Below are 23,957 nucleotides of genomic sequence, written 5' to 3'. Positions count from 1 at the left end.
ATACTTGTTTTTATCAATTATCTCTTTAGCCAGAATTAGAACTCCCTGGTTGGCCATTTGTCCGTAGATTATGATTAAAATAAAAATCTTAAAATTCACACAGAGTGATGTCGGGAATACAGTTTTCTTAAAGCACAAATTAAAGATACCTTAAAATGAAAATCTTAGTATAGGCATGGCTGAATAGTAGAAAATTAGTACATGGAAATTACAAACAACTGATCAAACACAATAATTTCCTCCTTCTCATGTAAATCCTGTAACTATATAGCCTTGTGAAAAACAGGCCAATCAGAGTAAAACACTAACTGTGATCAGGGGCGTCGCTTGGGGGGGGGAAAGTTTATGCATTTACACATTATCTGCTGTTTCATTTTATAAATAATATATAATATTAATTTCATAAATAACCGGAGCACTTGGTGGAAACCCACACCAACATAGGGAGAACATACAAACTCCACACAGAAATGCCAACTGACCCAGCTAAGGCTCAAACCAGCGACCTTCTTGCTTTGAGGCGATTATAGTACCCACTGCGCCACCGTGACATCCATAAGCTTTTCATTCTTGAGATAATTTCTGTCATTATAAATGAGTTTTCGAAGACATTCATGAGTCAAACACCTATGTAGATATCAGAAAACATTGAATCAATGCACATTGTGGCACCTTTAAAGCGTTAATGTGACAGCATTAATAAAGTAATAAGGGCTTTGGTAAAGTTAGTGTGTGAATGTTGGGTTTAGTGATATTTAGAAAGAGGTTTTACCTTATTTTGGAGCAAGCTCCTGGAGACTGCATTTTATTTGTTTTCATATAAATATCTGGCAACAGTGTTGGCAGGCAGCAATCAATTACAAAACAAATAGTTTATTGCTGGGGAGATCATATTCTGTGATTTAAAAAAAAACTAAACAATCATTATCTGCACAAAACTGTGTCAAATGCTATTAAAACAGTAGAATAGTGACCCTCATAAACAGATCTGAATGTGAAAACACTGACCTGGATGAAGGCTTTGCTATTCCATAAAGTGTATAGTTAGCTATGTAACGGAGCTGAGGTCAGCTCTGACCTCTAAAGGTGCTCCAGCGGCAAATTCTAGAGGCCATGGTCTTAACCTTCCTTGTTAGAGCAACCGACCCCCATGCAGAAGGTTGCCGGTTCGATCCCAGCTCGGAGCAGGTTGGGTGGTGCAGGGTTACTCTAACCATTTAAAAATTTATGAAAATTCTGCTTTGATTTTTAAGTTCAATCAACTTAACATTACAAGTCATGTCAACTTGCATTATACTTTCAACAGACTTAAACTCCAAGGTAAACCATGATCAACATTATCCACATATTTATAAAGAGATAATCTTATATAAAATAAAAAACATACAGCTCAAAAAATTTTTCACTGCTTGTTCAAACTACAAATTTAAAATAAGCTGAAACACAATTCTTTAGTTTTTTTGTTTGGGTCAGATTAATGTTTTTATGTTCAATCCACTTAAATTTGTACAAACGATTGAATTAGCCTAATTAATTTGTGTTGGGACAACATGAAGGAATTGTGGAACCCAGTATTTTTTAGTGTGCTGTCATGACATATTGATCATAGTATGTTTACATTGCCCATGTTGAGCATATGAAGAATACAGAGCATCTGTAACCATGCGAGTGACACAGCAACTGAGTTTGGATCCACATGCAGGTTTATTTGGCAGTCAGGCAAGCAATGGTCAACATGTGTGCAAACAGATATGTAAAGACAATCCAGAATCGTGGTCGGAATAACTGGCGAGAGGTCGGAAGGCAGGCGGCAGACGGACAAAAAGACAAACTAGGCTAGAGTCAAAACACAGAAACCCAAAAGAAAAAAAACAAGCTGTATTGTCACTTACGTAAACAAAACTCGGCAATGGGAGTGAGAGGGTGTGCTGCTTAATTAGTGAATGTAGTCCATGAATGGCAATTTGTAGTCCATAAGCGATTGAGTGAATTCCAGCGATCTAAGGAGTTACGATTGCTGGTGATCGTGACAGCATCATTCAAACACCACATAAAACATACATATATAAAGTAGCATGTAACATCAATATGAGTTGCATTTGTACCCTTAATTATTGTACAATTCGTCAGAGAACAGTTCAATCAATAAACAAAACTCTGCCATTATTCAAACAGACCTCATTTACTTCCATAGTATTTGTTTCCCCTATGACATTAAAAGGGAGATGAGATCTGCTTGATTACTGACATTCATCCAAATATATTCCTCTGTGTTCAGCAAGACAAAGACACTTATACAGCTCTGGAACAACCGGAGGGTGAATGATGGCTGAATGTTCTTTTTTTGGGGGGGGTGAGTTATGCCTTTAACTACACCCAAACCTCACCAATCTGAAAACTCTGGCTACAGCCATGTCTATAAAAAGCCTGTAATCACAGATGCTATTCAATTTCACAACTAGCGATCATGTTGCTGAATTTGAATGTGGAAAGATGAATTGGTGCTGCTGTACTCACATAAATTCCTTATTGGGAAGCTTGCAGGTGAGAGATAAGGTAGAGAGGCGCACAGCACAGATGGCTGAGAACAAAAAACACGTTTGCTTTTTCTCCTCCGAGAGACTGAAACAAAAAGGTTGGTTGAACAGAGTGAAATTTGTATAATATAATATAAAATGAACTTATTCTCAAAAACAATGATTAAACAACAACAAGGGATATTTATCTCAAAAATGGCAAACATGAAGACCTTTTCATATCAAATACTTCTATTCACACATTTGATTCAGTGGAGAGCAAATGGAGGCTTCTGATATCGCTTTATTCTATACCCATTATTCCTTCCTAAAATATTGTCATAAAATATAAAACAGCAGAAATGTATGTTTTCATGAACACGTACAAACTGTATTTATGCTGTGAGTATAAATACGAAGCAATTACACACAATAAATTACAAAAAAATAGTATTTTTTTAAATGTTACTGTACATATGGTATGTTTTAATTAATTAACTAATTGCAATACTATTTTTATTATAAAAAATACATCAATATTAATAATTCACAAACTTTTATCATGTCAATAAATAGAGATAGAGAGAGAAAACACATAAAAAATAACTTACTTTTAAGGGATATTTAATCTCAAATTTAGCAAACATGAAGACCTGTTGATATCAAATGCTTCTTCTGTCAACACTTTCGATTCAACGTAGAGCAAATGGAGACTTCTGATATTGCTTTATCCTGTACCTATTATTCCTTCCTAAAATATTGTTATAAAACGTATAAAAGCAGAAATACATGTTTTCATGAACACCTACCTATTTATGCTAAATATGAATCAATTACACACATTTAATTTTAAGCAAATGACAAAAAATATACATCTTGTAGATGTTACTGTATTAGATGATGTATTTTAATCAACCAATAAATATTTTTTTCATCTAAATTATAAAAATAATAACACAAATAAAACACAAATATTTGTTAAATAAATGCACCGATATTTTTAACAAAAATATTTATTACATTAAATACATCCTTTATTTACAAATGAGTAACTTAAAATTATAAATGAAAATATTAACAATATGCAAATTAAATTGTCTATATTAGTATAGCTATTATATCAAGTCTTATCAATACATTCAAATTAGGCCTGTCACAATAATCAATATATCTTATTGCACTTATCGCATAACACATGGACATGACCCTAATCATTTTTGGTGATGCAATATATAACCCCTATTAAGGATGTAACGATTCACCTGACTCACGATTCAATCTCACAATTCATCAACACCCCCCAAAAAACTAAAACTGTGACTGTGACTGCATGTGCTGGGATTTGACATATTTAAAATAATCTAATACCTGCTTCTTTAAAAGAACAACTTTCTCTTTCATTCTGAAAAACATCTTCACACCTTTGCTATGAAAACGCTGGTGCACCGTGTGGTCTCTGCAGCACTTGTCGGAGCAAGCGGAGCTGCAAATCATCCGGTCCATGTGGTTTGGTTTTTTAATTTTTTTTTTTTTTTGTGTGTATAGATGCTGTTTTTCTCTTTTCTGATAGTTTATGAGAAATTATTGTTTTTGTATTAATTGTTTTATGAGTGTAACGTCTTTTTGCAGTATTTGCACACAGTTTTTGTTTGGGTGGCACACTTTACCAATGTCATTTTAGTCTGCCGCCCCACCTCTTGCTCGCCGCTGATTTGCAGGTAAAGCAAATTTGCGCTTGTAAACACAGCACCCCCTCTGTTCAAAATATGTATCGAGATTCGTTCAACATTCATTCATTCATTCATTTTCTTGTCGGCTTAGTCCCTTTATTAATCCGGGGTCGCCACAGCGGAATGAACCGCCAACTTATCCAGCAAGTTTTTTTACGCAGCGGATGCCCTTCCAGCCGCAACCCATCTGGGAAACATTCACACACTACGGACAATTTAGCTTACCCAATTCACCTGTACCACATGTCTTTGGACTGTGGGGGGAAACCGGAGCACCACGCGAAGAACATGCAAACTCGCGAGAACATGCAAACTCCACACAGAAACGCCAACTGAGCCGAGGTTCGAACCAGCTACCCAGCGACCTTCTTGCTGTGAGGACGTGCTACCCATTGGGCCACTGCCTCACCCTATTTGTTCAACATTTATAGCGGTTTAAATCGTAAAATATTTGAATAGATTTTCAACCGGCTGACGGTGAATCGTGACGTCCCTATTGACTATAAATAAAAACCAATTCTAGTTACATTTCAGCTGATTGTGCAACACATAAATTACTATAGTATATTTTTATGTGGGTGTCTGACAACTGAAAATAGATCTGGTAGCAGATATCGCAGCCTCTGTCCTTTTTTTATCTTTCCCTTTTTTGTTAACATTTATTAGTATTTATTGATTTGGGATATGCGTTTCACATTTTGAGTCCAAAGCCTAATTATTAAATTCTTAAAATGACTATAATTAAATTACGCATTATTAGGAAAAAAATGTTATGATGTGTTCTTTGGAAGAGTGTACTTGCATTATGATGATATTATATTGCCTTTCTGGCATTATATAATGAGTGGTGTAAAACAGTCTTAAAATGACACTAATATCATTTATCGCGATATATGTTGGTGCAATATATCGAATAACAATGAATAGATATTGTGACAGGTCTAATACAAAATCAAATTTACTCAAAAATCGAAACCCAAGTGAGGCTGCATTTGTCAGTGTGTTCTCTTGGCTCTGCTTCTGTTCCTCTGCTGTGTTTGCTGTTGACAGATGGAGTGTGTCTGTATGCACTGATGACACACAAGAAGGATTAAAGTTCAAACGGCTCCAGCCCTCCATATACATTATGGAGAGAGTTTCTATCTCATTTGTGAGATTCAAAAGTTTTAAACGCTACCGGCGTTTGGCCCACTTCATAAATCTCCATTAGAGGAGAAGCGGCAGAGAACGGCGTGTTCAAACGAAGAGTGAAGGAGAAGAGGATGTAAAGATGGACTAAATCTCAGCTTCTTTCTAAATTAGTAAGCTTTTTTAAAATGTTTTTTACAATCTCTCTGAATGTTTGTGTGTGTTTTAAATGAATGCATCTACAGTGATCTAAAAGTGGAAATCTGACCTAAATGCAGCAGAAAGACCATAGCTGGACATCAAGCAGCATTATGTCCAGAGAGGTCATGTTTTGATCCTCGAACGTTCTCACACAGTCAAGTGATGCGATTTCGCAGGTCAGTGTTCACCAAGCTTGAACTGTGCACCGCAGCAACCTGCGAAACTTGATGCATGACCTTGCGTTTCCGGTCTGACACATTTGTGTGCGTATAAATGGAAGTCTATGGGGAGGCGAATCGTGTGACAGCAGCTTCAAGCTTGAGCTTGTGAAATTGGTTGATTGGACATTAAAAAAGCGAGCGATTGGTCCACGTTTTAATTTTCTGTCCAGAGAAGTCATGTTTTGATCTTTAGTTAGTCTCATGCAATCATGTCATGTGATTTCGCAGGTCAGAGTTCACCAAGCTCGAACTTTCCAATGCGGCAAAACCTGGTAAAGTCTAGATCAGATACGTGGCCGGCTGGAAGTGCGATTATGAACATCAGTTATAGTAGTCTTTTTTTGATGACACTATGTAATACTAATTCATATTTTTAGTTGGGGTGGAGATGGGTGTTTAAAAAACACAATTTATTGGCTAATTTAACAGATTGTATAAATAATACTTGGTACAACTACTGTTCTTACGTTACTGTAATAGTTAGGTTTAGGGCGATCAAAAAAATACAATAAATGGGAAATGTAATAAATAATGCAAATAATTCTTGTTATTTCCAATCGCAACCATATTCTGTCTAGCAACAACCGTGAAACCTGTTGCAGGAGCTTGCCTTTCTGGCCTGACTCATTCGTGTGCCTATGAATGGAAGTCTATGGTGAGAAAAGTACAGTGTGACTGCATCTTAAGTCTTGTGACTCAACATCTATATAATTCCTAAAAAATTACTTCCATGTCTCGATCCCATGTTATCCAGCATTCCATGCCTTTACTAGTGTGATTCCCTCCTGGCCTTGTCTGGTGTTTGTTTCCTGATCCCTCCGTGGACCTGGTTAAATCTTACTCTTCGGTCCTTCCATATCATCTGGTCTATCCATTCCCTGCTGCAATAAATCCTTGTTGGTCAAACCATTAAACTGCAATAAACTGCTATTATACTCACACCTCGGGTTTGTAACAGTATCTAGTCAAAAATGATGTACTGTCATCAAGGCAAGGATAAAAGAAATCCGTTATTATAGATTAATTAAAACTCTTATGTTTAGAAATATGATGAGAATCTTCTATCCGTTAAACAAAAGTGAGGAAAAATATACAGGGGACTAATAATTCAGGAAGGTTAATAATTCTGACTGGCTTCCAACTGTAAATTTGTTTAGTTTTTCAATATTTGTAAAAAATTGTGTTATTTTTACTTGTGTTATATTCAAAATTGCTAAAAAATACTTGCAAAGTGTATTTATTCATTCATTATTTTTTTAATGATTAATATTTTCAGTCTGCATAATTTCTTTTTTTTTTTTTTTGGTTAACATATTTATCTAAAATTGTTTACATTTTTTTTATTTTGTCAGTAAAATACAAAATATAATACAATTATATAACACTATAATGTATTACACTCTTAAATATTTTATATTTTTACATTTATTTATAAGATTGGGTTTGAATTATTCAACACACGATTATGAAAGTGTTATTCTATTACTGATTTATATATTTTTTTTCAGTTTTTGTAGTCTACATAATATTTTTTTCCCTAGTTTTAATCCTTAATACTGTTTGCCATTTTGTAAAAACATAATTGGTCACACTTTATTTATTTTGGTCCGTTTGTTGAATTTAAGTTACATTGCATGCACTTGCCTATTAATTCTCATTAGATTATAAGTAGACTGGGGTCAGGGTTAGAGTAAGTTCACATGTACTTGCAAAGTTTCTTGTAAATGTCTGTTGCAGGAGCAGTATCAACAGATATCAAGCAGACAATCTACTAATTCTCAAATGACCTTCACAATTACGTCTTACCACATAATTCAGTTTTTTTTTTAATAATATTTAGACTTTTTAAATGTTATATTATAGTATTACATATCTAAATGTTGGTGCTGTCGCCTTACAGCAAGAAGGTTACTGGTTCGAGCCTCTTCTCGGTCAGTTGGCATTTCTGTGTGAAGTTTGTTTGTTCTCCCCATGTTCGCATGGGTTTCCTCCAGGTGCTCCGTTTTCCCCCACAGTCCAATGACATGTGCTACAGGTGAATTGGGTAATCTAAATTGTCCGTAGTGTATGTATGTTGATGAGTGTGTATTGATGTTTTCCAGTGATGGATTGCAGCTGAAAGGGCATCCGTGGCATAAAAATATGCTGGAAAAGTTGGCAGTTCATTCTGCTGAGGTGACCACAGATTATTAAAAGGGACTAAGCCGAAAAGAAAATGAATAAATGAATATCTAAATACTGACTTCAGCCAAAGCAACATTCTTAAAACCCAATTATTATTGTTTCGTGTTATTTACACCTCTATAATCACTTAATATTTATACCTTCAGTGTAAATCTCTCATTTAAAATGAAAACTGTATTAAGCCACAGTTACGTTGAGAGCAGAGAAGTTAAAAAAAATCCATTTACTCTCCACAGAATATAAAGCATGCCCAAAAGATCAAGAGTGTATATTTTTCAATGAATGTATCTGCCCTACAGTGATCATACACATAATGCATTAAAGAGCCAATAAATATGCCTTTTTTTTCAAAAATCTGACCTAAACTCAGCAGAAAGGCTCCAGCTGGAGATCATGCAGCATTATGTGCAAAAGCGGCATTCAAAGCGTTTCTCAAAAACAGCTCTCCCAGGGTCGTCCTTCCAGCATAAAGAAAGCACTCTTAACCTCTGCTGTGTGCTGTCAGACAACAGTGAAGACACAGAGAAGCACAATATCTGCAGTCTGTAGGAGGACGCATCGTATAAAAGCCCAGGGCAGCGTTGGCTATAACCTGACCGACAGCCTAACCTTTGGTGCGCTTTGACAACTTTATATCTCTCGGTCTGAACAGCGCGTTTTCTGTTTCGCTTTTTCTTTTAGAGCATTGCGGATGCTGTTGCTTCATGCCTGCGTGCTGAACATCTGGCCTGTATGGCGACGTACGCGGCGAGAGACATCGGCCTGTATTAGATGCTTATGTTGAGAGGTAATTGCTTGTATCCAAATGGCTCCGTAGGAAACATCTGGCAGCGTGTGATTGGTGCGATGCGAAACATCTGCTGCGGTGCGATTGGTTTCAAGAGACACGTCTGTCTGGATGTGACTAGTGTTAGTGATGCCCTCGTTTCAACAGGAGAAAGAGCTGGTCAGTGGTTAACCATCCATAAAGTCTTACTGTACATGTGCACTGTTAAATAACATAACATGTAATGTAACTTCATGTTTTTTTTTTTTTTAATCCATGCTTTAAGTTAAAAACTGTACATTAGGGCTGCACAATATTGGAAAACATATTAGACATTGCAGTATTTTGTTTTGTTGCAATATTTTTGTGATATGAATTTAATTTTACCAAATTAATTAAATCTTTATTTGGAAAGATTTTATTAATTTAGATTGACTAGGATGATGAAATCTGTTTCTATGCAGTGCATCTGCATAAATTATTATACATTACAAGCATGTATACAGTTGAAGTCAGAATTATTAGACCCTTTTATTTTATTATTATTTTTTAAATATTTCCTAAATGATATTTAACATAGCAAGGACATTTTCACAGTATGTCTGATAATATTTTTTATTCTGGAGAAAGTCTTATTAATTTTTTTTGGCTAGAATAAAAGCAGTTTTTAAATAAAAAAAAAAAAACATTTCAAGGTCAAAATGATTAGCCCCATCAAGCTATATTTTTTTGGAAAGTCTACAGAACAAACCATCATTATACAATAACTTGTCTAATTACCCTAACCTAGTTAACCTGATTAACCTAGTTAAGCTTTTAAATGTCACTTTAAGCTGTATGAAAGTGTCTTGAAAAATAATCTAGTAAAACATTGTGTACTGTCATCATGGCAAAAAACCTAGCACGACAAAAGGGTATCAAAAGGTGGAGCGAGACGTGCAGCTGAAGGTTATTGGCTTACAGAGACAAGTCACTCGCTCGTGGACAAGCGGGAGAATAAAAACAAAGGAACCGCCACTTTTAAAAACACAGCTGAGACATTACACCATTGTAATATATACAAATTATAACAACCCATAGTCAACCTGAGCTCAAACAAACCTTGTCATCATTTTGATGAACAGCTACAAAGCCAAGAATAACAAAATCTTCTGTGTCCTGTTGTTGTTTTACTAGCCCGTCTAAAAGTGTGAGCTGTTTCACTTTCTCCAGAGAGCTTGCTTATGCCTATATTTGAAATAATGAATTCTTGAGCTGATGATAATACCATGCGTGTAACTATTGAAGTGCTTCTGACATTCGATCATTTCACAAAAGTACAAACGCCAGAGTGATGTTCAAAAAAAACAAAGGAGAAGCCGGAAAAAACTAAGAAGCAAATGAATTTTTCAGCAACCTGAAATATGAACAAACTGCCATGTTAAACTATTATCATAGCTTTTTGGACTATTATGAACTTGGAATGATGAAACAGGCCATAATTGTATTCTCAAAAAAAAATTATGTCCTAATTATTTAATTTAGTGTAATATTACGCTTTTTCTCACACACCACAATATTAAATGTGATAAAAAAATAAATAGAATAAAAAAGCAAATCTCACACTAACAGCATTAGCACTAACAGAAAAATATACAACTCTTATATCTCATTTCTAAAAGCCATCTGGCTGTAGTGCATTCAACAAACAAATAGCCTTGACTCAACTGAAGTTTTCGAGTTGAACTGCTTTGTTTATCTCTACATTTGGTGCTTAGCATTAGATTACATTGTCCTTAAGGTGAGAGCGAACGAGAGACTGTGATACACTCTTTTGAGACGACAATTATGCAGACTTTCCTTTCACACCCAAGCTTTTTTTTACTTGGGTGTTTTGCTGCATTACAATCTTTCGAAGGTAATAAGGATCCATTTCAGCCAACGCAGAGTGTCCGAAATCTGCTCAAGTATAAAATTAGCACTTAGCACACTTTCAGACGTGCACACACACACACACACACACACACATACACATACACACACACACACACACACACACACACACACACACACACACACACACACACACACACACACACACGTATACATACACAAACTGGCAACGCGCACATTTACGAGGAAGAGAAGCAAAAGCAAAGGCTTCATCCAGGAGGTGAGTGGCTCTAAATTACAGGTAGGTGAAGAGCGGAGCTGATAATAGCCTCACCTCTCCCATTGACCCGACGGGACGAGCACATGGAGAAGGAGAGCATGCCGAATCAATGCAGGGCCACTTATCATGATTGGTCACAATCACAGAGATGACAGCATGAAAGCCGCTTACATGGCCTGTTCGATTCTCAGGCACTCTCGTTTTTTTTTTTTTGTGGCAAAAAATACAAATGAGATCTGTTTAACGTCTCAATTGTTTTTCCATAGACATTTTTACAAGGGTGAGCTCAGCCAAAAAGAGAAATCATGGAAGCATTTATGACTTTCTTTTGTCCGTGAGGCACAAAAAGGAAATGTTTGGTCGGATGGTTTGTGGTGTACCATACAGTAAAGGTAAATGGGGACTGACATGTTTGAAGAGTAATAAGCATCATAAAATGCTTCATATAATTCCTGTGCTAAATATATGAAGTGTTATGATTGCATACTTGTATTCATATGTTCAATAATGGGTGACTGAAAAAAAACTTTGTGTGACGTCATTCTGAAAACGTGTCTTATATATATATTTCTGGAGAGCGCCAAATACGCCACAGGAGGTAAGTTTGTGTTTTTGCAAACCACCAGAGGTCGCTGTGTACGCTTTTTCAGATCTCTAATTTCTCTCGTGAGTGCCATTCATGCTGTCCTCACATAAATTCACCACCGTTGGCCACTGTTGACTAACTGACTGACTGACTGACTGACTGACTGACTGACTGACTGACAATCTTCGCCATGCTTTCCCTAAACCCAACCAATAGTATTTTAAAAAGCATCGCTTTTTTGAGAATTTTTTAATTAATTTCTAGACAGTCAAAAGTTTACATACATTTTCTTGTTTTTTTTTTAGCTTTGCTTTTAAACTGTGGTTAAATGTGGGTAAATGATATTTTTCCACAAGCTTCTCACAATAATTTGAAGGAATTTTGGCCCATTCCTCCTGACAGAATTAGTGTAACTGAGTCGGATTTGTTGGTTGTTTTGCTCGCACAAGCTTTTTCAACTCTGCCCACAAAATTTCTATAGGATTGAGATCAGGGCTTTATGATGGGCACTCAAAACATTTATTATGTTGTCCTTAAAGCACATTTTAACTAATTCGGCAGTATGCTTACCCAGCCAGCAATGACATGTAGGGCCCCGATAAGGGGTTCATGGGCGTCAAATGTGGGCCCTATTATGGGCTTGCACCCGGGACCCACATTGGGGCCACCCGTGGAAGCCCAGACGTACTAAAATGGGACCTGTAAAGGTACTGCATGGGTCCCAACTGGGCAATTCATGCCAAATCCATTTGGGCCCCACCTGCCCAAAGGGGTTTAAGTGGGTTTGCACCCGGGTTCCACATGGGGGCCAGCCATGGATGCCCTGATGGGTTTTAAGTGGAACCTCTGAGGGTCTTGTGTGGGTCTTAACTGGGTAATTAATGTCAGACCCATTTGGGCCCCACCTGCCTGGGTTTAAAGTGGGCTTGCACAAGAATTCAACCGTAAATGCCCATATGGGCTTGAAGTGGGCTCTGTAAGCATCTTACAGAGCCCACTCAAGTCCTAAATGGGTAATACCTGAAAGGCTTATTTAAGCCCAACCATGCCAAATGGTTTAAGGAAACCTAAAAAACAAATTAAAAGGAAGATAAATACAAGATACTTGATGAGTTGAACTGCAAGAAATATATTAAATTGAACAACAAAAAGTATCTTTATAAAACAATGTCACAACATACAGGTAAACTAAAGCATACATTTGTAAAAAGATCTCTGAAAAAAAACCCTCCAAAAAATACAATACAAAATATGCCTTCCCTATTCAAACCCATGCCTACTTGGCCCATAAATATGCCATTCAAGACCCATATATATGTTCCCAGATCCAACCCATGCTCACTTAGCCCATAAATATGCCATGCAGGACCCATATATGTGTTCCCACATCAAACCCATGCCCACTTGGCCCATAAATATGCCATTCAAGACCCATATATGTGTTCCAGATCAAACCCATGCCCACTTGGCCCATAAATATGCCATTCAAGACCCATATATGTGTTTGCAGATCAAACCCATTCCCACTTGGCCCATAAATATGCCATTCAAGACCCATATTTGTGTTCCCAGATAAATCCCATGCCCACTTGGCCCACGCCAGTCCCTTATGGGGCCTATGTAAACAGCTCATATGGGCTTCCTATGTGGGACTCTAACTACAAAACCTACATGGGACCCACTTATTTCACGCAGCCAAAGCCCATACCCACACAGTTCCCATGGAACCCGTAGTTAACCCATCTGGGCCTCACATGTGATTGCTGGCTGGGATGGTGTTGCCCAGGAACCTGAATGGCTCTACTGCAGCCACAGTGCTGTTCATGATGGTGAGTGGGGGGAGTGCTAGGGGGTTCTCCTAAAGTTCACCATAATTTCTACTGTTTTAAGCGTGTTCAGCTCCTGGCTGTTGTATCTGCACCATAACGCCAGCCGTTCCACTTCCTATCTGTATGCAGACTCATCAAGGTTCCGGATGAGGCCAATAACAGTAGTGTCGTCTGCAAACTTAATGAGTTTGATGAAGGGGTCTTTTGCGGTGCAGTTGTTGATGTACAGGGAGAAGAGCACTAGGAAGAGAAAACATCCCTGGGGGGCACCAGTGCTGATGGTATATTATTCTAAACAGCAGTTTACTATGATCCAGTATTTAGAATAAACAAGCAATGCCGCTGACATCAATTATAAGGTAAAAAAACAAACAAAACAAAAACTTTGTTGCAAAAACGCAGATTCATTTTTATAAGAATTTTTAACCCCTTTGTTGATGTATCTGACTGTTTGGCGACAGACTTATGCACTTTTGGAAGCTTCAAAATAAAAACAACTAGAGCATGAAAGCTTATTTACCCCTGACAAATAAGAGACTACGCTGAAGGTAAATGAATGAAGGAACTGATTTGTTCATTTATTAAATATTTAGTTTGATTCATTCATAATGATTTAATGATTGATGGATTTACAAATTTGGTGATTTGTTTGTTGATCCATTTAGTGGTTCGTTTTACACTTTATTTCGTTTTACTATCTTTATCTAGCTTTGATTGATTCCCCAATCCATATTAAAGATCATCTTTTGTTTAACTCATTTTAAGTTCTCACTGTAAAAAATATATGATCAATTAGTCATGACAACATATGCTATTAGGTCATTGTAACTTATTAAACTAAGTTGATCATGTTCTAACTTAATTTTATAAGTTATGCAAGCAATTTTAAATCCGTTTAAAAAAATATTAGTATTATAAGTTCAATGGACTCATAAGATTAAATTGATTGAACTTAAAATTTAAGGCAACTAGGATTTTTTTTACAGTGCCACTGACATTGATTGATTGATTTATTGATTGATTGATTGATTGATTGATTGACAAATTAATTGATCGGCTATTTTGTTAGTTGCTTTACTTGTTAGCTTATACTTCATATAAAAAAATTAAAAATAAAAATAAATAAATTAAAAATTAAAAATGAATCATTCTGGACCATCCCCATGACGTACTGTAGCCCTGCACTCTTATTTTATCAATAAATCTGTTTTCTCCAAAGGACTTTTAGAAGAAACATCTGAGACAAAGGCATAAGTGGTGAAATCCATTAAAGCTCTTGAGCTATGAGAAGCAACCTCAGAGCAATAAAAATATCCTTTGGCCTCTCCATAATTCAGCTCTGCTTCCTCTACACATCCTCATAGACAGCAGAGTTCTGAGAAATCCAAGTGTTTGGCCGCACTGTGGCCTTCACAGAAGCGGCAAACACACACACACACACACACACACACACACACACACACACACACACACACACACACACACACACACACACACACACACACACACACACACACACACACACAAACACACACTGAAGCAGCAAACCAAACACACTCTCTCTCTCTCCACACCTCAAACACACACACACACTCATCCACCCACACACACACACATTCCTCTCCAAACGCAGAGAGCCGGAGGGGTTTGTGCTAATCATACTGCTGTCTCCAGGACTACAGCTCTCTTTCATGGCGGGTCAGCTGTGCATCAATTATTCATGCTCTGATATTACTAATGCATTAGTAATTTATCATAACCACCACATTTCTTGATGAGATTGTCTTTTCTGAGGAGTACATTATTATGGCAAATTAATAGTTTAATATTAAACTGGCAATTTAAAGCACTGTGGAGCTCACAGGGTTGGCGTGAAGCACCTTCCCCATAGAGAAGGACAGGGCTGAGGGAGTGGATTCGTGAATAAACTCGGGGCCGGTTTGCATTCTCAGAGATAATTGAAAAAGTTTTGTGAGCTGATATTAGTAGTATTGAGAGATGAGGTGAACTTCACTGTGAGTAGGGATTGAACTTGAATCAGAATATGAAATCACATCTTCAATCTGTATTCATCTTTGTTGCACTTGGGTTTATAAGACAACAATATAATAAAATAGTTTTCTTTTAATTTCCTTTTTTTAAATTTTTATTTATTTTTACTTTCAATGCCAGGCTTTTCATTTTCAGGGCTCCAAAACAGTTGAATAAATAAATGGCCAATGTTTTTTAGTTGTGTAAAATTCCTCTATACAGGAAATATATCAAGGTTTTTACCTTTCAAAAATAAGATTAAGTTTCTCATTTGTTCATTAAGTGTTTGGTTTTTTATTGGCTGATTCATTTATTATTACTGTTGTGTGTAGTGACTGACTGATTCATACATTTAAATCTGCAATATATGTGACTGATTGATTCATTTTGAATTTAAGTAGTTCATTTGTGACAGATGTTGTGCAGATTTATTAATTAATTCATTTATTGAAACTGACTCAAGATTTTGGTGGAGTCACTATTCCAGTAATTTATTGACTGACTGGTTAAATTTATAAAAGGTTTTACTGAAAGATTTGATTCCAATATTCACTAGATCAATTCAGTGGCCTGTTTATTGATTTAAGATTTGATGGACTGATTTAAGAGCCCCTATTTTGCTTTGATAAAGGTCATATTTTGGTTTTAGGTGTCTCAAACAATAGGCTAATATGGGTGCAAGGTCAAAACACAATTTCATTGTCTTATAATATGCATTTTTTACCTAATTTTCCCAACAACTCCCATGTAAATCATTCAGTGATTCATTTGTTCCCAAACCCCTTCTTAGCGTGAGGCTTATCTGCGTTGATTGGTCTGATGACCCAGTCTGTTGCGATTGGTTGACAGTGTTCAGCATGAGACAGAGAGAAAAGCCAACCCATGAGAGTATATGAGAGCTCAACGCAGGAATGCAATAAATGAATGCAGTTAAACACCAGCATATTGCTCTACTCTTAAACCTAACCCCAAGTAATAACAACACACATTCAGTATTAACCCACACAGTGGCAAATAATTGAACTATTTTGAAAATTGACTTCGCCGCACGTGTGTAGGAATGGCTGATGGTGGCCATAGCAAAGACAAAGAGCAGAGGATCGCCAGCTCAGAAACAATTTTAAAATGAAAAAGGAAGAAGCACGCATTACGTTTTTAACGTGGTTTTGGATGTGATATGTGAACAGCCCCATACAGATTTAATCTGAGAGATACAGAACAAGCACTGATCTATAATAGATACTTGATTACAAGCCACGCTGAGCAATTACAAGTTACAAAACACAATTAAACACCTATTTTGCAAACTACACAAAACGTAACAGCAATTTTAATGACACTAATGTGTTATGATCCAGAGGACGACGAAACTGGTCCATATGAACTGTAGAAGTTACTGACAAAGTCACTGTCAAAGTCTGACAAAGTCTAATAATCTCTGCTGCTCCTTCAATAGCAAATTGAATCCTGCGCTGCAGTTCAGTTTATGGTATCAAAAATCTGAAAAAATGACATGGCTTTTCTTTTTCTAGATTGCTTTTGAAAACACTATCGGTTGGGTTTAGGAAAGGAGGTGGGTGAGTCAGTTGGTCAGTCATTTAGTCGACAGCAAGCTGGCCTGGTTGGCTGATGTGCATACTGCACCCTCTGGTGAATTTATGCGAGGACGTGTGAGAGGAATTTGTGATCATCAAAAAGCATACACAGTGAACTCTGGTGGATTTGCAAAAACAAAAACTGAGAGCAGATGTACCTAAGTTTACACATTTCACCATTCCCAGAAATGTAGACCTGGGTACGTATCTGCAATGAGCCTGGGTTAGCATTTAAGGTTTGACTGATGGATTCGTAATATTACTGTAAGTACTGATTGATCTATAAACTGAATCATGGCTTAATGGATTAATTGATTCATTCAATCCTAATACTTGATTAATTGACTCATTTAAGGCTAAATTGATTCAAAATGTTCAGTTTATTGATTAGTTTGGTTTATTGATTCATTCCTAATATTTGGTAAACTGACTGACAGTTTGATACAGATTGTTGATTTCTAATGTTTTAGCATGTTGACTGACTAATTGTTTCATTCAAGGATCAGTTGACAGATGCAGATTGAACAATTGCTAAGTTTTCATAGACCAGTTGAGTCATTCCTTATGCTTAGTTTATTTACTGTTTGGTTCATTTAAAGTTTGATTCCCTGATTCATTATTAATGTTCAGTATACCGATTGACTGATTGAATCAATGATTAAATATTTAGTGGATTCACTGGTCCACTGCTCACATTTACCACCTACAACAATTTTGTGTGGAATGAATTCAGTCATTTCAGTGGACTGGAAATTTAATTTCCCCACACAGATCTTTTATTGGGGTTCAGCTGGTCTTTCCAATGTCTATCAAATAATTCATAATAGTTAATTAATTCAATCGTTTTGATTTATGTGACAACTCACTGATTCGTTCATTCCTCCATCCATTTTTCCCTCATTCTCTACATGGGAAGCTTGACAGTCTGTAAAATGTTGTGCTGTTCTGTGCGCGCTACTTCCTCCCTCCCATACGTTTATCATGTTATTACCATTGTTTGTTAGCACCATATGTCCTGTCATGGTGTTGTGTTTTTGTTCCACTCGTGAGTATTACGTTGCGCCATGTTGCCTCTCTACATCACACTCCACATTGTGTTAACGCTGAGTGTCACGATGCGGTGCTGAATAAGGAAAACAGAGTTTCCTTCCAGCTGTGATGTCTACAAGCGTTATACCTGTCCCAACACACAATCACCAGCACTAGAGCACCTGCAATGTGACAAGCCTTCAATTCATCCATCCTACAAGTAGCAAGCAGTCATTTAGAAAACGATTTTACCCAAAGCGACTGTCACTACACTTATTACAGAGACAATCCCCCTGAAGTAACCTGGGGTTAAGTGGTTTGCTCATGGCCACACTGTAATAGCTCATGGATCCTCGTTTGCCGACATAAAGAAGTTACTGTTTGTGAAAAAAAGACTCTTTTTACACTATTAGGCCTAATTTTTGCTGTCCATCAAGAGAATGAGCCAGTGTTCATTCCTACTCTAATCATTTGGTGGAGTGGTTCATTCATTCATATTTTATTCATAGAGTCTAATTGAGGTATTGATTAAAAATGTGGTGCAATGACTAACTAAGTCCTTCCTAATGTATTTGTTTTCTGTTTGAGCGACTGATCTATTGACCCATTAAATGTTTCATTGATAAATTCTTGCCTAATGTTCAACAGTTTGACTGACAGATTAACTCAAAGTGATTCATTCAATTAAAAGAGATTTGTTTGTTCATCCATCCATCCACAGATCCATCATTTCATTCATTCATCCATCCATCCATCTGTCCATTAATCCATTCATCCATCCATCCATCCATCCATCCATCCATCCATCCATCCATCCATCCATCCATACATTCATCATCCACTGATCCATCGTTTCATCCATCCATTGATCCATCATTTCATGCATCCATCATCCATCCATCCATCCATCCATCCATCCATTGATCCATAATTTCATCCATCCATCCATCCATCCATCCATCCATCCATCCATCCATCCATCCATTAATCTATAATTTCATCCATCCATCCATCCATTGATCTATCATTCCATCCATCTTTCCATCGATCCATCGATCCATCCATCCATCCATCCATCCATCCATCCATCCATCTATCTATCTATCTATCTATCTATCTATCTATCTATCTATCTATCTATCTATCTATCTATCTATCTATCTATCTATCTATCTATCTATCTATCTATCTATCTATCTATCTATCTATCTATCTACCCATCCATCCATCCATCCATCATTTCATCCTTCCAGCCATTCATTGATCCATCATGTCATCCATTCATCCATCCATCCATCCATCCACTGATCCATCATTTCATCCATCCACTGATCCATAATTTAATCCATCCATCATCCATTCATTAATCCATAATTTCATCCGTTCATCCATCCACCCATACACCTATTAATCCATCATTTTATCCATTCATCCATCCATCTATATTCCATTCTTCCATCCATCATGTCATCTATCCATCCATCCATCCATCCATCCATCCATCTATCCATTCATCAGCCATTCATTGATCCATCATGTCATCCATCCATCCATCCATCCATCCATCCATCCATCCATCCATCCATCCATCCATCCATCCATCCATCCATCCATCCATCCATCCATCCATCCATCCATCCATTCATCCATCTAAATCTTAAGTTATGTTGATAAATATGTCCTCAAGTTGTATCATTGACATTAACACACTGCCTACTAAACATTTGTTAATTCATTTATTTTTTCATTCATTCATTTTCCTTCATTCATCAGGGGTTGCCACCGCGAAACGAACCGCCAATTTATCCAGCATACGTTTTACACAGCGGATGCCCTTCCAGTTGCAACCCAATACTAGGAAACACTTGATTTACGTTCACATATCTTTTGCGACTTCATTATCTGAGATGTGAAACGCATGAAAAAGCTGCCTGAAGACGATCAATGCAGTTGCGCACACACGTAAGAAACACAAACGTGCTGGTGAAGTGTGTGTGTGTGTGTGTGTGTTTACAGCAGTTTGACTGATAAATATGGATTTGTAGCTAAATCGTTTGCGGTGGAAAGCAGCATTTCCCATTGTTTACATCGTTGCTACAGCATACCATTAACGCTAGACACTTTACATGTCATGATCAATTTTAACAAATAAAAACACTTACAGGTTGTAGTTCACAGCTTCTGCTTTGAGGAGATTTTAGCCGAATCCAGCACTGAAATGGGAGAGATTCTGGAAACTGTTTTGTCAAATCATGCTTGCTATGTATTTCATAATTCTCTGGAACATAATTATTATTGAACAGTAAGCACTTCTGTCTTTGTGTCGTGTCCTTTGGAAGCCCAAATACAGAAACAAATGAAGCTCTGTGGAAACAGCAGTGTTTGGACGCATTTTTAGCTTCATCTCTGCTACAACGTTACAGCGCCACTGGCCACGGCCCTGAGCTGCTCAGTTTGCAAGTATTTTTTGTAGTCCCCAAAATTCGTTCATTGTAGGCTTTGCTAAGCTTACTCTGTAAAAATCAAGGTCTCCCTTTGCATTGAACTTAGAAATTTTTACATTCAGAGATGTTGTTTATGTTCACACAGCTACATTACACATCAACTAAAGTTTTGAATATAGTGGACCACCCCTTTAAGAAATAGGAAAGAAAACAAAAGCATCACTGCTTGAATTAACTGTAAATAATTTTGAGATTTGTTCACAACAAATTCATTTTCAAGATTACAATTTTCGGGATACGAAAAAAAAAATGCAAAGACATTCATTCCTAAATTAGTTTATTGCTTGACTCTTTCAAAGTTCAGATTTAGTGAAATGTTTAGGAGGAGTCATCACTAAAGTGTTATTGTAGAGAGTAGTTAAATTCAAGTAATTTTATTGACTGATTGACTGACTGACTGAATGGTTTAGAATTGATGCTCACTGAGTAAATGCTCGTATTCAACTGATCAGCTGATGGGTTGATTGACTGGTTGATTTTAAGCAACATTTCAAAATTTAAGATTTGGTGGACTAATTGTTTGAGTCAGTACTTTTTTACTATGTGATTAACTCTTTTTTTTTTTTTTACTGTTTTTTACTGTTTTACTGACAGATTGATTGACTAAATGATATATATATATATATATATATATATATATATATATATATATATATATATATATATATATATATATATATATATATATATATATATATATATATATATATATATATATATATATATATATATATATGTAAACATACAAACGGAGTCATTCCTAATGCATTAGTGCAGTGGTTTTTAAACTTTTTTCACCAAGTACCATCTCAGAAAAAAATGTCTGTCTAAGTACCACCATAATGACTGGTATTGAAATACATAGTAGGCATAATTAAGCGGCTACAGCTCTGCACAGTTTACAAACGTAGCAGATTAATTCTTCTTATTATGAATATTTATTATTGTCAGTCACTTTAAACATGATAGATAGTTTGAACAATAACACACACAAAAAAAGATAAATAAAATGTCAACTTTTAAATTAAAATGTGATTTTAAAAGTTAATTAAAATGGCACTGTTCTTAAAAAGTTTAATGAAAACTGCTGTACTTAAATGTAAAGTATAATCATGAAGTAGAATATTCATCAAAACCTCATAAATATAGGTGATACCGTGTCATAATATTTTTGTATAACTCTGTTTGATTAATTTAAAAATATATGTTGCATGTATATATGACTTTTTTGAATATCTTTAAAATGTAAACATTAACTTATATTTTAAATATATGAATTGGATTTACATATTTAAATTTGAAATTAGATCTGCTTACTGCTCGTTAGAGTAGGCTATGTGTGTCAGAGAAGCAAGTGATTAAACTATACTGTACTTGCCAACATTGGGATATAAAAATACGAGATTTGCCCTAAACAACTGTTACAAGTAAAATAACCTCAAATGATAGAATACATTACAAACATTAGAAAAATTAAAATAAAATTAAAAGTCAAGCCTATTAAAATCAATTTCCTGATCACATTGTTGTTATCGTACGCACCAAAGGGTTAAAAGTGTGTTTCTTTTGTTTACTTGAATTATCCAGCGACTCCTCCGTATACCACTAGAAGGAAGCCTGCGCATCACTTGTGATACATGTACCACAGTTTGAGAACCACTGCATTAGTATATTGACTGACTGGTTTGATTGATTTATTAATTGATTGATCCATTCCTTATATTTGACATTGGCTGAGTGATTGATTCAATGACTGATTCACCATTTTAAGATTTGTTTGAGTGATTCCTAAACAATTAATTGATTCTTTTCTAATATTATGTAAATGTATTGATATTTGACTCATCTATTACAACAAATTGCTGCCTTTTAGCGAGAGCAAGAGTCTGCACTCGCACAGGCCCACAGGAATGCATGGGCGTTTGAGTGGGTGTCTGTTGGCGTCTGTCGGTCGTGGCTCTGCCTCTTCACAGTGGGTGTATTCAGCTGCGTACTGTACATCTCAGTGAGAAGCTACTAAAGTCAGGGTCATCTGTTTTATTAAGAGTTTTTCCATTTATGCCTGAATATTCCAGAAACTTAAACTCATGGCCTCTGCTCGTGTCTATATTGATCTTGTATCGATTGCCTTCCGATTTTTCTATCTGTACTCTCTCTCTTTGTCTTTCTCTCTGGACTTGTTTTTCTGCTGCTTTTTTTAAAGAGCTCAAAAGTTTTTGAAAAAAAAAATAGCAGGATAATGTTCGGCTGAGGCTAAAGAAAAGAGTATCCTGTAATATTTGCTTTGTGGTCATTTGTGCTTGTCCTAGAATTCTGTAAAGGTCAACTCTTCTCTGATCAAATCAAATACTGTGCAAAGCCTTTGGCAAGTAGCTTTTATAGAACAGAAGTTACCTATTGGGGTTCACTGGGGATTTAATAACTTTGTAGCTTTGATAACTTTGTAAAAAATAAATAAATAAAAACAGCTATAAAAAAACAGTAAGTTTACTTTTAATTTGTTTTTTATTAAAAAAAATCTATAAAAAATACTCTCAAAACATATTCTTACCAATAAAAATTGATGATATATGTACTGTATATTTATTGCATGTTATAACAATAATTGATGTCATATATAATGTATATATCATACGTACTGTATATACACTCACTGGCCACTTTAATAGGTACACCTCTACAACTGCTCATTAACGCAAATTTCTAATCAGCCTAATCTAATCCTGGCAGCAACTCAATGCATAAAGGCATGTAGATATGGTCAAGACAATCTGCTGCAGTTCTAACTGAGCATCAGAATGGGGAAGAAAGGTGATTTAAGTAACTCTGAGCGTGACATGGTTGTTGGTGCCAGACGGGCCGGTCTGAGTATTTCAGAAACTGCTGATCTACCGTGATTTTAACACACAACCATCTCTAGGGTTTACAAAGAATGGTCCAAAAAAGAGGAAATATCCACTGAGTGCCAGTTTTGTAGGCACAAATACCTTGCTGATGCCAGAAGTCAAAGGAGAATGGCCAGACTGGTTCAAGCTGATAGAAAGGCAACAGTAAAGGCTGATTAATAGTTATGTGTCAAGCGCACGCGTATGCTACGACACAACATATGTGTTGACGCATAGCCCTACGCCGTGGCGGTCGGCGTCGCTGATGCGCACCTTAAAAGATTTAACTACACATCGCAACGACGCGTTGAGCAAGCTCTGTAATTGGTCGGCTTGGTATCGCTAACGAGTCAGGGTGGGACCGAGAGCCGCGCGAGCACGATGGAGTGATTGTTTACAAGTGTGGAGTCCCGTGAAGGAGCTCCGGATGGAAAATTTTGTTTTGTGTTTACCTCTTGGTTAAAGGTTCCTGCCTCAAAATTAGCTAATTTGAGCCACTTGTACATAAAGGAAGCGTTCAGAATAAACAAAACACCAGTAAAGAAACTCGACACAGAGAAACATAAACATCTCACTGCCAACAAGCGTTTCAGAAGTGCT

At 36.4% G+C, this 23,957-nt stretch overlaps 1 long non-coding RNA gene across 3 annotated transcripts in view; it reads left to right on the top strand.

The window, feature by feature from the left end:
• The window catches only part of LOC141376355 (uncharacterized), a 974,232-nt gene that overhangs the window by 736,460 nt on the left and 213,815 nt on the right, over positions 1-23,957 (top strand). The gene's annotated exons all lie outside the window — the stretch shown is intronic.

Source organism: Danio rerio, chromosome 10 (genome assembly GCF_049306965.1).
Source record: "Danio rerio strain Tuebingen ecotype United States chromosome 10, GRCz12tu, whole genome shotgun sequence".
Lineage (NCBI taxonomy): Eukaryota > Metazoa > Chordata > Actinopteri > Cypriniformes > Danionidae > Danio > Danio rerio.
The sequence above is the reverse complement of the archived record's forward strand: the minus strand, read 5'-3'. Positions and strand labels throughout refer to the sequence as shown.